The 14858-nt window shown below is 31.2% G+C and overlaps 1 protein-coding gene across 1 annotated transcript in view; it reads right to left on the bottom strand.

Annotated features, from left to right (window-relative positions):
* LOC113512018 (transcription factor SOX-5) overlaps positions 1–14858 on the bottom strand; it is a 388866-nt gene that overhangs the window by 271191 nt on the left and 102817 nt on the right. The window lies entirely within an intron of this gene.

The raw sequence follows: 14858 nt of genomic DNA, 5'->3' as shown, positions 1-14858 counted from the left end.
CTAGATCCATAATAATATGGTATTTGTATACAAAAGGATTTATTCAAACTATAAATTATCTATGTGGGTCGAGACAAGTTTTTTTAAATAGAGAACAAATTTACGAGGTAAACTGTTGATGACATATTAAAATGTGTTTTTTTTTTATATTTGTTAATAATCTAGACTATATAGAGTTTTATTTTATTATTGTAATATTTATTTGTTTTTTTTTATCTATGCTAATAAGAATCAGAACTGAAGGAATATCTATAGATTCTTTATTTTATAAGAGAGATTATTGATATATTTTACAATAAATTTAACATAATATTTCCATAAAACTTTAACATACACTGGCATAAGAGAAAAACCAATTTTCAGCGGTAAATAGAATAACCAAGTAACACAGTTGATGTTTTTTTGAAGTTAATTTTACAATTATAAATTTTACTATTAATTTGTAAGAAAGGCACATCTTAACAAACCATACTATTTTAGGGTTATCATAGTCATTGCATTATATTCTCTGATTTATATGGCGTTATTCATGTCAATAAACGATGATTATTATCATCAAGTGGGTTACCGGTGTGCTTGGCACTCAAAATTGGATAAAATATACGATGATGAAATAACGATAAAATGATGAGATACACGTAAACGGAATCATGGGTACAGCAGATATAAAAAATATATAAAATCTTTTATAATATAATACTTCGTTATCCCATTGTTTCTTAAAAGGGAGGTTACATTATAAGAGATTGCTTAATTCTGAGAGGTGCCAAATAAGTACCAACGCGGCATTTTATTGCTTTCTGCAGTATTTGGGTTACGGTGTATTGTAAAATTTTATTAGTATTAATACAGCTTAATGTAATACAAACAGGGTATAATTACGTTTACTGTTTGTTTGTTGACATGCACGGAATATTTCGGACGGAATGCTGTTATGTTAAAGTTATGGTGATGTATTTTTCGTCCTATCGTGTTACACTGACATGAAAGTTTTAATTATTGCCATTTTAAATTGCTGTAAGTACAATGTTTATATACTAGTTATAGTCCACAACTTTGTATGCGTGGTATAGTGTATGGTGTTGTCCACTGCTAAACATAGGCCTTCAAGGAGGGGAGTTTGTCAGTAGCTGTCACACTTGGCAGGCGAGTTGGCAATCGCAGTTAGACTTTTCATGACCTTAATGGTTTTTTTAGTCACTACTTGTAACACCCACGGGAAAGAAAGAGCTATTTTATGCCGACACCATACGGCACGGCATATATATGTTTGTATACGATAGTATATATATAGTGCGCCATCTATCTACCCTTTGTCTTTTTCTCTAAAGTGTCTTTCTCAGTGTCAAAGGTTGAAAGAGGAGAGTTCTGGAACAGATTGCTTAGCGAAAAGGTTGCCTTTTATCAGTTCTCATTAATATTTACTGTTTTTATCATTTTTTATATATATATATATATATATATATATATATATATATATATATATATATATATATATATAATAGTGAGACTGGCGTCTGTATAATCTGTATAATCACAATAAGGGATTCTGTTCGTTTTTTCTTTCAACTCAGCTGCTAAACTTTATTAATATATATCTAGTGAACTCAGCACTTAATCTAATAATACGGGTTCCCACCTGCCTGGTCAAAATATCACCCTATCTGGCCGTACCTTTATTAATTAAACCAAATCTTTATCTGGGCACGGTCAGGCTGAGACGCGACCAAACCCCTACTAAACGTTCACTGTTCAGAAGAATATCACATTAATTTCACCATATACATGTGTTAAAAAATAAATTAGGAAAAAATGTGTGACGTTTATATTTTAAACCGACTTCAAAAAGAAAGAGGTTCTCAATTTGTTTGTATGTTTTTTTTAATGTTTGTTACTTCATAATTACGGAGTCATGAGGTAACAGATATAAAAAAAAATTCAAAATTATTTTTTTAACTGAAAGGATGTATTTACAGATTAGTTCCATAAAAAAAATATCCATATTGGTAGTAGTCTAGTTTTTAAATCAAAATCACACTTTTTGCCACAATTGAAGTCGGTTTTTTCATGCAGACCACAATTTAATTATAATATTTAATAAATAAATAAAATCTTTTTTTACGGAAATTGCAATAAATTACAACATTTTTTAAAGTTAACAAGATTTTTATTTTTTTCCGACTTAAACAAAATATGGTAATAAGTTTTAAGAAAAAAGTATGTAGGTACTTAATAACCATTGAATATTTTATAAAACAAGTTATCAGTAGATATAATATTAAAATGAAATGTAACGGATTCATCGTGAATTTAATGATACTTATATATTATATCCAAATATTTCATATAATTTAGTATATAGTCTTTTTAATACAAAATATTAAATTATTTATATATTATTATTATATTTTAAATATAATAATATTAATACACGTGTTATAAAAATGTGAAAATTACATTTTTATGTATTTATTTTTTAAATCATAATTTTTTTATACTACTTAGAATGGCAAACAAGCTGACAGCCCACCTGATGGAAACTGGTAACCGTCGCCTATAGATATGAGCAGTACCATGGACATAACAGAGTATACTGTTTCGCCCATGATACCCCGCATGCGCTACTATTCCTGAGGACTCAGGTGTTATTCCTCTGTACCCTGTAAATTCACGCCATCTCCCACCCTTCAAACTGAAATACAGCCATGCAAACATAACTACTTTACGGTTGAAACACGAATGGAGCAGAGGTACCCAAGCTATCGACTTTTGTACAAAGTCTCCCTCTGGTGTATTCTGTGACAAATATGTAAAACTAATTTAATATAACATTACATCTTACTATTATTAAATAGTATATATAAGATATGGGACAACTGGTATACCATAATAATATGGGACAATAGGCCATTATAAAAAGAATACTAGAAAATACAATACAAACCAGTAGTAAGAGTGATGCCGGCGCGGCGTCGGCGCATACAAAGCGATTGTTCTACGCCGATGACATCCACATTACTCCCAATTGCGTCCATTAACCGTTTATTTTTATTTTAAGGGCCAACCGTGTATGGGATTGCAAAATTTCAACATATTTTATGACTGTATTAAATACGAAGACTCTTTGTTCAGTGGTTCTTTGTAATTAAACGGCTATCGAGTGTATGACTTTTTATTTGTATGTCTGTTTGTAACTAATGGCTTTATATATAATTATTACACAGTATGTATTAGATTCTAGAAAAAAAGTAGGCCATCCCTTCCTTTGCCGTGAGTGTAATAAGAGGTAATTAAGGGAGGATGAGGGATAGGTAGCAGCGTCCCTCTTAAAACATCTCCAAATTTTAACTGCGGTTAGCAATTCGCCTGCCAAGCGTGGCAACTACGGGAAAAACCCTTATTGGGGAGGCTATATACAGCAGTGAACAGTTAAAGGCTGATATGATGATGATGAAGTAACGGGTGGATTTGAACTTGGTATTGTAATAATTCGCTTTTAAGTTTACCAAAAAATACCTGTAATATGATTACTTTGTCTTTTATATTTTTTTATGATAATACAATAATTATCGTTACAATAGAAATGGGTAATATTGCTTATTCCCTTTAAAGTAAAGCAAGCATCTTTGAATGAATTCAAGATTCACCAAATCAGCAAGGAAACCCTTTGCATCACGTAGAAATAATAATATTGATACTTTGTCTATATGTATCTATTTTGAGAATATGTCTATGGGACCAACCTAAAAAAAAGTATACTATTTAAAAAAAAAGAATGTTCCAAATCAGTTTCTAAATGACGAAGTTATCAGGTGACAAACACAAAAAATACAGCCGAATTGAGAGTCTCCTTCTTTTTTGAAGTCCGTTGAAAATATTGTATATCTGTAACTATACGTAATTATGTCGGCACGTTAGCGCCCAATTCGACCGGGTTACGAACAAAATGGAAACAGAATGAGTTTTTCAATTGATGGGAACTTTCAAAAATCTATTTCCCGTCTGGACGGGCTTCCGGTAATGGCGTCGCACCTCTTCCGGTTATTTTGCCCAGTTATTATTTTGTTAAATGAAAGGATTTAACTTTGTTGTTACGCATTGGAAAATAAATACGATTATATATGTTTCTACTAAAATGTAATAATAATTACAAATTAATCATAGAAATATAATTAAAACTACTGTAAAAATATTCAGCAAGCTATAGAGAGGTCTATGATCAGAGTTTCTTTGTGTGATAGAATTCAAAACGAGGATATCTGCAAAAAAACTAAAGTGGCTGACATAGCCCGAAGGATAAGTAAGTTGTTATTTTCGCGACGGCATAATATGTTTTTCTTTTTCACTATTCTCTATTCGCAGCCATTTCCACTTTCAATCCCATCTTTCACACAATCCATCCATGTCTTTTTAGGCCATCCTCTACCCTTATAGCTATTCATATTAATACTTAATACCTTTCTTGTTACATACTCCTCATTCCTGGTCATCACGTGTCCATATCATATCTCCTTAATTTTTCTATCACTAGTTTTATTCTTCCTCTGATATTCTCGTTCTTATTTTCTTTTTTATTATATGTATATGTAGTTTAAATTAATAAATTACAATGTTTGTATGAAATATATAATATTTCATACAAACATTGTAATTTATTAATAATAAAAATGTCGTTTTTCTACCCTTTTTTTGAAAAAAATATTTATTTAAACTTAATTGACCGACTAAATGCGACGCAAAAGGTGGACTTCATTCTCTAAGTATTCTTCACCAGTCAACCTTTTAGCAGAGATACTCGATGGCGGTATAAAAAAATATAATTATTTATACATATTTTACAATAGTATAAGATAAGTATGGTCAAATTTACTAATAAAACATTTTCTGAAAAGGATTCTGAGGATTTCATAGTGACATTAAAGTATATAATATTTGTTAATAACGTATCCATTTATTTTTCTTATATAGCCACATTATACATTCAAATTTCATCTGAAGCTCATAAATTTCTAACATTTGTGGTTAATTCAAAGAATAATTGGATCCATAGTGTATTATTTTACGTACAACGCTTCAGATATCGACAAATTTACATGCGTTTAACAGCGCGCCACCCGTTGACAACGCGTTATGTGAGAAAGTCAACAAATTACAACTTATTATATTTCGTTATGAAGCTAAACTATAAACAAAACAAATAGGCCTCTCTGAAGTCTGCTGGCTTCGCCCGGGTTTAACAAACGCAGTCTGTTTCAGAAAAATAGAGACCGTTCCGAGGGATCAACTTACATTGGTTCTAAAATCCATAAGTGCAGGCATGTGAAACAAATGAATAATCAATATAATCGATAGGGGGTCTTTAATTAAATAATTTTCTTCGTATAACACGAGCGGTAGGTTGTACGGTGTTTACCATACAAATAGTTTTAACTAATGGTCACTGTTACCATGAGGTATGGTGGCCCGAGATATATGAAATTCAATATGGAAATAAACGAGATTATAAATGACTTTTGTCGGAATTTTCAAGTGGTAACGGTGACAACAGACGTGAAATTGTTGATTGCAATAAAAAGTATCGATTAATTTAATCGACTACCGCTTTAGGCCACGATAACTAATCGATACATATTGATCATGCAATCGATTAGATGGGGTAAATTATTATAATACTGTTTAAAGCATTTGTCATGTATCAAATAATATTTATACGGTACACGTTACGGTGTCGTGTTTGTTTTTTAGATTACTTTGTTAGTTAATCTTGTTTTGAATTAAGTAAAGTCGTTTAGTTATCATTTTGTGGTTTGGCTATTTGTTTAAGAATTTGAAATGTACATACAATGTAATATTTCAGTTAGATATTTAATGTTAATAATTATAACAATTATAAACAATATAACATCGAGTAAAAATTACTTGATTCGTTGGTTGAAGCTACTGGAATAAATCTTCATGTCGTACTATTCAACATTAAATAATTGTGTCCCACACAAAAACAGACTTCAATTGTGACAATATCAGTAATTTTGATTTAAAACTAAACTATTGATACAAGTTTGATAAAATTTCTATAGAATCAATCTATAAGTACATTATTTCAGATAAAAAAAAATCTAAATTGGTGTAAAATTGACGGAGTTAACAAAAAAATACAACAGATTTAAGAACCTCCTTCTTAACGAAGTTGGTTAATAAATACGTAAAGAACTGCCCGATTTCGTGTTTGTAACGGGCAAGATTTTGATGAATGTGGAAAATATAGGAATTAAAAGGGTTGAGTAGATAGCACATTATCTTTTTTATTATTTATTTATTTTATTTATTCATTAGTATGAAATATTGAGTTCAGTCGTAATCATTCATTTCCACACAATGGATAATAACAGAAAAAATATTATTCCTCCGTGTGGTATGTAACATATCGTCATAGTTGTAGAATACTGACGGATCTTTATATATAATATTCGTCAGATCCGTCAGTATTCTACGACTATGACGATATATCTAGTATGTAACATTACCTACTATAACTACAATAAGTATGCTTATAAGTTCAAATTACATAGTTGATATAGTTACGCTGAAATCATCATATTAACTATTAGCTGTATCCCGCGATTTCGCCCGCATGAATCAGTAAGTACATAAAGTACCATATGTTCTAAGTTAGGAAATAACCTATTCGTACCAAACTTACGTTACTACTTACGTTCTAAACTTCATTCAAATCGGTTTAATTCTTTTTGTGAAAGAGTAAAAAATATCCACCAACCTATCCACCAATCATTCTTACAAAATTTCGCATTTATAACATTTAGATACTGTTGATATCTGTTGTTGATAGGCGACGGTTACCACTATTCATCAGGTGGGCCGTCCACTTGTTTGCCATTCTAAATTGTATAAAAAAAAGAATCACAAATTAGGATTCACTACAAACTTTCACCATTTTATTTCATCCTATATTTATTATATTATCTTCTTAGGGGAACATTGTCCAATAATAATGAAACATACTATTCATTCATTATAATATTCATATTCAATTCTAAAAAATTGTTTTATATCTGAGACATGGGTATGAATGATTCAGTTTTAAAAATAAAATATTTCTGGTTTTTTTTTCAATTCTCTTAATCCTTACTAATATTAATTAATAGTATAATTATTTAATCCTGCTTATATATATTATAAATGAGAAAGTGAGTTTGTTTGTTCCCTCTTAGCGTCTTAACGGTAAGCCGTTTAATGATGAATTTTAATATACACGTATTATATGGGATGAAAAATCAAGAAAGTTTCTTTTTCCCATTCAATCGAGTTATGGCACGTGGTCGAAGTCACGAGTAAAAGCTAGTACCAACATAAATATTAAAGTTTACTTTGAAGTGAAGCGTCGATCGAATATTTTTTTAATGTATGTTACTTTGAAAACAACGACCATTGATTCGGGGTCAACACATCTCATCAAAATGTATCTTTGAGGAAACAAATTTTATTATTATACGCTATAAAATCGACATGTTATTATCTATAGAAATAACTAAAAACCGTAAATGTATAAATGGATGCCATAAAATGGGACTGCGTTAAAATTAACCTTTTTACAAAGGTTTACGTTTTATCACCTACTAATTTTTGTGGAATTAATTAAATTATGCATTTAACAAGACGCACCACATTATACAGTTAAACTCGTAAAATAAAACCTTAAGTTATGTTAATATTTGGCGTTTAAGATTTGTGTGACTGGCTCGGATGTATACTAATATTTTGGCCCGTATCTACTGTCATACATTGTTGTCTTTTGTCATAGCCTGAACAGGTCATACAATGTATAGGAAAGAATTGCTAATGACGGAGAATACCGGACCCACTGCTAACAATGAATCAACTTTGTCATGTTGACCTATATGTGGTTTCTCTTAAAAATCCGTGTTTAATTCCTGATACACAATGAGTCAACTTACCTGGCTTTATTTTCACCTACCATTCTTCGAATGTGTCCTGATAGTATCATACCAATCGTACAGGTGTTGCTATCTATTATTATCCATTAAAAGTTCATAACAGGCAAGAATGCCATATTGCTGTTACTACTATATAAACAGTTAAAATCTGCGGATGTGGGTAGCTTACTTAATGAAAACTTACTTAAGTACTTACTAAATTGTCTCCCCTCCCCCATAAAGAAAGATATAGCTACACAATATGTAAATAAAAAATGAAATGGAAGCAAAATCCTTCATAAGAGAGTTGAGTCTGCGCATTGCGGATAGGAGCCATGATCGCCGTTCTGGTTTGTATCTGGCGCAGAGGATATCTCTGGCAATCCAACGCGGAAATGCCACAAGTGTCATGGGGACCTTTGGGTCGGGTACGGATCATGAATGCGACTGATCTTTAAATTTTTTTTTTGTGATTCTATGAAATATATTAGTTTTATATATAAATGAAATATTAATTATAAAAGGCAAGTATGTACACAAAAAAAATCTGTGTTATCATCATTAACATCGTCATCTCAGACAGAATCAGTCTACTTCTGAACATAGGCCTTCCCAATAGACTGCCATAAGGACAGTCCTGAGTCACCTGCATCCAATAACTTCCTGTAATGTATCTGACGTTATCACTCCATCTAGTGGGGCTCGTCCTATACTGTGTTTGCCCGTATGAGATCGCTACTCAAGAACTTTTTTTCCATCAATACACAGAAAAAAAATCCATAAACAGCGGATAATTAATAGCTAAATTGACAACGAATAATTATATTTTTATTTATTTATTTATATTTAGCTTTTAAGCACGATTAAGTTCGCGTGATTGGAACATGTTCACTGATTGAGAGAAAAAATTTGCCTATATTCTTTTCCATCCCATATAGTATGTGTATATCAAATGTTATAGTGATTGGTTAAGATGTTAAAGCTAACAAACAAACTCACTTTCACGTTTATAATATTAATAAGGATTGATCACATATACAAAAATATTTGGTACAAAAGGCATATATAGCATTTTCTCCTAGTCAACCTTTGGTGATATAAAAATATAAATAACGCTTATAACAGTGTGTTGACTCTATTAAAATAGTTCCTATACAAAAACAAAATTTCACTTCAACCTTATCTTTGGTATGAGAGCGTATAATTATTAATAAAAAGAATGGTTTAAAGCACAGTTAACTATCTGTCGTCATGGGCTATTATGATACACACGTATTCACATTAAAAGTATGACAAATTATCTTTTATCTATACTGAAACGACCCAAAATCAATTTACCGTGGGTCAGCGCCCTACCTTATCTAAGGTCACGTGAGTTATGCATAAATACATTTAAATTGGTTACTATTTTTAAAAGTTTTCATATATTGTAACATGTTTGTATAATGTTCACCAATCGACACTTATTTCTTGCACATTAGAGTTGATTTTTGAATATTTGAGATAACAGAACTGTTGGTAATAACATGGTTATGGCCAGACAGACGGGCGCGGAATGAGTTTGTGAATATTTCAAATGCAATCTTGAGTCGTTGCCCACTAAAGTTGCTATTGTTCTCGGCAAAATCGTCGTATGTGAAAATGCTCTATAACTATTTATTATTTATTTTAATATTAACTTATTATTAACTAATAGGTATAGCCCACGAATTCACCTATGTGTATCAGCACAAAGTATCCTATGTGCTAAAAGGGAATACAATCTATTCGTGTTCCAAATTTCATTCAAATTCATTCATTCATTCATTCATCTATCTATCCTTACAAACTTTTGCATTTATATTAACAGTAAACAAGATTTATTTAAATTTTATCACCAACTAAATAAACTATAAGTGAATTGTGTTGAGAAGCGATAGTTACAATAAATTATTATTTCTTTGACCGATACCTGATCATATTTGTTTTTTTTTTAATGTAATCAATATAAATATTTCTTTACTTGTAACTGTGTTTTGAAACTAGAATTTATAGAGATAGTGATCGAATTTTTGTAACCGTTTGCAACTCTAACACCACAAACAAACACACCGATTATGTATTTGTTATTATGATAGAATAAATTTAACTTTAATAAAATTTAATTTGTTTACCATCGACAGATATTTGTGAATAACAAAAAATTTAAAATATATTTCAATAGTTACTCGTATTAGTCAAGGCTTTATTTATCTGGACATTTTTTATGTTGTCGAACTAATAGATAGAAAACTAGAAAATAATATAACTTAACACTCTTTTTGAAACAATGAAATGAAACATACTTTAGAAATTTTAATAAACGAAAATTATTTGTTATACATTTATTATTGTACTCATAAATATACTGTATCTTTTGTCTGATGAAATCGTGCATAGAAAAAAGGAAATGGAAATTGCTACATTATAAAAAGAAATTTAAAGAAGATTATTAATTATTAATGAATTATATAAAATGCTGGAAAAAACCTAAATAGTAATACTAATAGTAGTTCCTAACAACTAAGTTAAGATTTCAAATATGTATTTAAAATATGATTCAACATTAAAACTGAGAATCGAACTAAAAACCTGCAGTTTCCTAATAGATATTATAAACAATAAAACCGGGCAGTAGCAATAGTCTGATCGAAACAAAAGCCATTAATCAAGACGAATTTAAATATGTCCTACTTGTGACCTTTTATACGAAAGCGTGAAGCTGCGATCTAAAAGTATTATGTAAAATAAATGCAAATGGAGCAACTTTCGTGGCGGTGGCAGCGGGCAAGTCAACAACTTGTCACTGTTGCGTTGTGGTCGCTAAAAACAAACAATAGAGAGGCTCTCTCCATACAATATCCTTTGTCAACCTTTTTATCAGACCGAGCGGCACAGAGAAATGCGTAGAGTCATTCACGTTACACATTTTCAAATAACCCTTAAAATTGAATACGAAAATAAGTTGTTTGTTAAATTTTGGCGTTTCGATGCCTCAAGCAATAGTCACGAAATCAGTATACGTGAATATCAAATTTAAAATAATTTGGAATAGAGTACGAGATGTAGGCTACCTTTTATTTCGGACAATCTATGTGTCTCAAATTCACGAACGATTTAGCGATGAAAACCTAGTTAAAAAGATGTCTAGTCTAAAAGTTTAGTGGCATAATCTTGTCGATAAAATAATTGAAAATAAATCATAAATAATACACCCGAACTTAGGAAATTCAGAGTTTTAAGCTGGAATTCAGTTTTAGGGCTGAGTTTGCAGTCAAGTATTATCTGGCTCTCTGGGCAATTGTTTTAGTAGTATTAAAAAATTAGCCAGGAAAGTGAACGTACAATCCTAATGATAAATGTATATATCATATGGAGAACTTTGCTAATTTGTGTCAAGGTCGTAATATCATGCGAACAGGTTACACCGTGACAGGCCAATAGAAATCGGCAGCATGATTTGCATAATCTTTATTTAATTGTCTCTCCGTACGAGTGTATGTGGTATTGAGGTTGATTTCTAAACCACTTCAAATTGATTGTGGTTTGAAACTTTGTATCGACTTGTGGACTAACGAGCAAATGTCAACGGATGTTTACGGCAATCGCGACTTAATGTTTCGATTACAGAAGATCAGAACCAGCTTCTATCGATGATAAAAAATAAAAACTTCACACGCCTAGAAAAGAACTTATAAAAATGCTTCGAACACAGCAATGACCCTTACAACCATTTCATCATATTGTTGAATAATTAAAAAGGGAACAAAGTGATTAAAATAATAAAGATAAATTAGATGGCTTGTGTTTGCCATTGTATGGAAGTGTAGGCAAATGTTATAGTGGCACTAATTTTGAACATCTTTAGGGTTTCTTTTGGATGTGCTTTTCCTATTATTATTTCAATATGATTTTTCTCCTTATTAACAAAGAATTTAAGAGTACTGGAATCTAATGGTTTGAATTATAGCTGTTAAAGTTTGTTAGTTCAAAGTACGCCAAGTACGTTATTCATAAATAAATATTTAACACAAATTCAGTAATAATGAAGTTAGCTTTCTGACTTTAATTATCAACAGGGAACAAACCTAGTAATCATATTAAATGATTTGAGATGATGATCATAACAGGGAAGGAAATCAACATAATCCTATGTAGTAGACAAGTAAATTGATCTTTAATTTACGTTACCTACGTATCTTGTTATAAATTTACTTTATAATAACAGACTATTGCGCCTTTTAGATTACGATGTAAAACATCCAATGAATAATAATAATATTTACTACAGTACATTTACATTATTCCTAGATTAAACTTTACTGCATCTAAAGAACCATGTTAGATGTATATATCATAAAACTATCAATAATAAATTATTGTAGACACAATATCACATCAATGTACCCTGTGAACACCTCACTTAGATCTGGCGCAAGCATTCAAGTATTACGAGTGGACGCAAGTGCACATTGTTGCGTTTCTATTACTACTGCAGTCATATATTCATTTCCTTTGTCATAAAATATCTTATCTTATATACAAGACCATAAAGATAGTATTTCAACAACAGAATATTGGCTGGTAAGACTTTTGCTAAATTTACACGGGCCATTGTTGCGAAAAATTGATTTACGTACTACATCTGTTAGACATAGCGGTGTGTAATATTGTGTTATTGCTGTAAGTTATGTTTTCCAAGTGGGATTATACAGGTGCGGATTAGGTGGTCTGTAACTGTTATTTAGAAGAAAAAGGGTGTTCTGACCGATGGAGCGTGGGATGGAAACCGGATAGGCCGGTGCAGCGAAAGTGACAGGGTACGGCAAAGATCAACTGGCATTATCATAATCACGCGCAACGTGGACCGTGCTGCATTATCTACTGAATGAATAATTGCTTCTCTAACTCGACTTCTCCTGTCTCCTGTCAAAAATGCTTTTATATTTCTCTCTGAGACTTGACAGTTGGATACTTTGCATTCTAATAAAATGTTTGCAAACTTATATGTCAATAAAAATAGCATGACCAGTGTTTTTTAAAGTCATAATTATTATCAGGATTTTAAAAATATGTTTAAATTTGAATTTCTGATATAGTCGGAGGATGCGTCTCTTACTCGACATGCTCATATTTTATCGAGCATTTGATTCACAGAATATATTTATACATAGCGGAAAATTATAAGCTCACGAATATAATTCCTAATATAGTCTGAAATATAAGTTGACTGTTGCAGTTATAATGTATGTAATAATCGACATGCTCCTATTTTTAAAAGTAATGTTAACAATTAAAACGTACCATACAATTGCATATATTTTGCTCTTTAATCAAAATCTCATATTATTTTATTGTGCCATATCAAATTATAAAAGAATATTAAGTACCTACCTATAATATAATGTTTGTTCGATACCTTTGGGAATAGATCTCATAACCCCATAATCTTAAATCATAACATGAATGGAACGTTAGATTAGTCCAATGTCTCATTCATGTAGTGATCGTTGTGACATTCTAATGGCTTGGCCATTAGTAATGAAAATATCATAATAATTTATTGTTTGCTCTTATGGTACTTATATGAGATGACTTGCAAGATAGTAGAGATAAAAAATTAAACTAAACAGTTATTAGAATTTCAAAGTTAAATTATCCAGGAAAGGTCAGTGGAAATTATTACTTATTTCATTTATTCATAGCCTATGGTGTTCCACTTCTGGGCATAAGTTTACCTTAATTATTTCCTACATATTCCTGCCAGTTGAAAGTAATCAAGCTTGTTTTCTTATCGCAAACGTGGTCAATAGTATACTCATTTTAGATTTGTAGACAGTAATCGTGAATGAAGGAATAAATGATAACTCTTTATTGTTCCCTCCAAAGAATGATAGAGATTATAAAGGTTAACAATATTTACAGAAACAAAATCAATACTAAATTACATAAACTTCATTACATATAAGCAAGATAAAGAGGCAATAATGGGCGACCTTATCACTAAATAACAATCTCTTCCAGGCAATCTTAGGATGGGAAGGACTTATTAAAATTATATCTGGTCAAGGCGTAATAGAAAAATAATAAGTCTAAAAAAGAGAGAAAAAATGGCAGAATATTTATTCTAATTATTGCTTAATTGTAATTCTGTATGTTGTCAAATTTTACTTTTATTAATTATAAGGAAGTCTTGCTGTGTAGGTTCCGGCATAGAATAGGCCACCCTTTCCTTACCTGTGGTTGTCCTTAGTGGCGACAAAGGGAACTTATGGTCGAGGGATGGGCAGCAGCGTTCCTCTTAAAACATCATAAAAATCTTAACTGCTGTTGCTAACTCGCCTACCAAGCATCAAACTTCGCCTTTATGGGGGAGGCTTATGTACAGTAGTGGACAGTAACGGCTGATATGGTAAAAGGAAATCACTGGAAGTCGAAGGAAGGGGTGGCCCCTACTATGCCAGGACCACACGGCAATATCACTGTGCTCTGACCAAATATACATCTTAAAAACATCTTCTTTATTACTAAATATAAATAATGATTGCTTAACTTTATGTATTTATAATTATCCATCGAACAGAATACACATTAATTCCACGGAACAAAAGAACAAATACTTACGTCACTAGTCGATTGTACTCGCACCGAGACTCGATTAATTATCGATGCCCGTCAAATCGAGTGCCAGGCGACAAGCAATCGATCATGGTTGTGACTGCAGAGGCGCCGATCTGATCGATTGTTCTTTATATCGACTCGTGAATAAATTAAAAATGGATTGTTACTTCAAAAAAAAAATAGTAACTTTTTGTGTGTAAAGAGAAACGCGGCTGAGCAGATGACTGATGGAGTACTAGCGAAAGAGTAATAGTATTTTTTTTAGTA

This window comes from Galleria mellonella, unplaced genomic scaffold, assembly GCF_026898425.1.
Source record: "Galleria mellonella isolate WM207_F2 unplaced genomic scaffold, CSIRO_AGI_GalMel_v1 utg184, whole genome shotgun sequence".
In the NCBI taxonomy this organism is placed as follows: domain Eukaryota; kingdom Metazoa; phylum Arthropoda; class Insecta; order Lepidoptera; family Pyralidae; genus Galleria; species Galleria mellonella.
This window is presented reverse-complemented; position numbering and strand designations above follow the sequence as displayed.